Source organism: Marmota marmota, unplaced genomic scaffold (genome assembly GCF_001458135.2).
Source record: "Marmota marmota marmota unplaced genomic scaffold, marMar, whole genome shotgun sequence".
Classification (NCBI taxonomy): Eukaryota; Metazoa; Chordata; class Mammalia; order Rodentia; family Sciuridae; genus Marmota; species Marmota marmota.
Genome location: NW_025999853.1, coordinates 35,956,224 through 35,957,946, shown reverse-complemented (window position 1 = coordinate 35,957,946; position 1,723 = coordinate 35,956,224).

The following is a 1,723-nucleotide window of genomic DNA, read 5'->3' as shown; positions in this document are numbered from 1 at the left end:
TATCTACAGTAGTCTCATTGATGACCGTAAAGTGAATTAACATTTGGTGATAATGTCTTAGCTTTTTGACTGATACAAAGATCATCGCTCCCTTTCACTTTTGTCTTAACTTAAAAGTGGCGTGTTTAAATTTTCACACATATTTTACTTGAATTATTGCTGTTGTCACATTTTTTGCCTTTCTAAGTCCATCTGATGATTGAACAGCAGCATTTGCCTTTTGGTTTGGATTTTGGGTTTGTTTTAGAGTTTTTTTTGTGTGTGTGCGTACAAGAGTGTGTGTGTGTATCAGTGTATGTTGTTGGTTTTTTAATAAAAAGAGATGACTTCTGCTGATTTTTGCTTTACAATGGTTACCTTAGAAGAATTTGAGTGGAGCATGCTGAGTTTCACTTCTGCAACAGCTTTAGATTTCTTAGGCTTTATATAAGCTGGGTTCACTGGCATGAGAAAAGAGGAAGAGGTCCCAGATTGTAACCACTCACGAAGACTCATTCATATAGCATGTTAGTGGTATTTATGCTCCTGAGGCAGCACTTGTGAGCAAGTCTGTTTGTTCATTGCTTGTCAGAGATGAACACAGAACATTCTGTTCATTTTATAAGAGCTATCCTGAGCTTCTGTAGAGGGAAGCATTTCATGTAATGCAGTTATAGCAGACACTGGAAAGATTTATTATAAAATTATATTCTTGTATACTTTGTAAATTAGTCCCTCATTAGACTGCTTCCTTTTAGCATAGGACTGAACTTAAATTTGTTAATTTTAATAGAATCAGGTGCTGCTCACAGAAGGAACACAGATTGTAGAAATTAACATGAATTGTTCTTGTTCTAATATATATATATTTTTCCATTTCTGTCATGCTTGGAAAACTAGTAAATGTTATGTCTAAGTTAAAATGGAATGGTCCCTGGATTTACTTATAAGAAGCAGAGTATACAATAAAGCTGTTAGCATGAGCGATTAAGAGGATATATGGGGTTATAGTTACTGAAGAAGTACTATCATATTTTTAAGTTAATAGCTTAAACCTTCTCAAATGGGTTAAAAGTTGAATGACTTGACACCTTGATGTTGTGATGTTAGAATTTTATCGTAGTATTAAATGTTCTCTAAGCCCTCACTTAACATTCTTTATTGTCCTTGCCAAACTCAGCATACTGACCTCTTATGTTATGTGTTTGAGGATGGTGGGAGTGGGAAGAGTTGGAGATAAGCTAAAATTGTCTCCTTTTATGGGATGATTATGCTCTGTATAATCTCTTGGTTTCCTGTGAAGTCAGTGTTTATTCAGGGATAGAAGAGGCAGTGGGAATCTTGAGTCTCCCATGAAGGTTATGTTTTTGCCCTTTTGGCTCTTTTAGAGGGAGTAAAGAAAGCTTTGCTGTTCCTACTTTTAAGATGATAAATAAGCTTTTCTCATTGGAGTGAAATGTGTTTTGTAAACTAGAGATGAAATTCCGCTTTATTCCAAAAGTTAGTTTTAAAACCTGATAATTGGACAACTGTACTTCCATTTTTTACCCTCTTTATTATTAAATTCCAGATTGGAATAATAAATGGGAATTTAAATTAAATTTATTATTAAATTTATCTAGTTGCCAAATTATTGGTAGGGCATAACTATTTTCCATATTTTTTCCCTTACCTTTCCATGATTTTTGTGTATTTTTCTTAACCTCAAGTATTTTGCCCGCCCCTCTCCCCCTGTGTGTGTCTG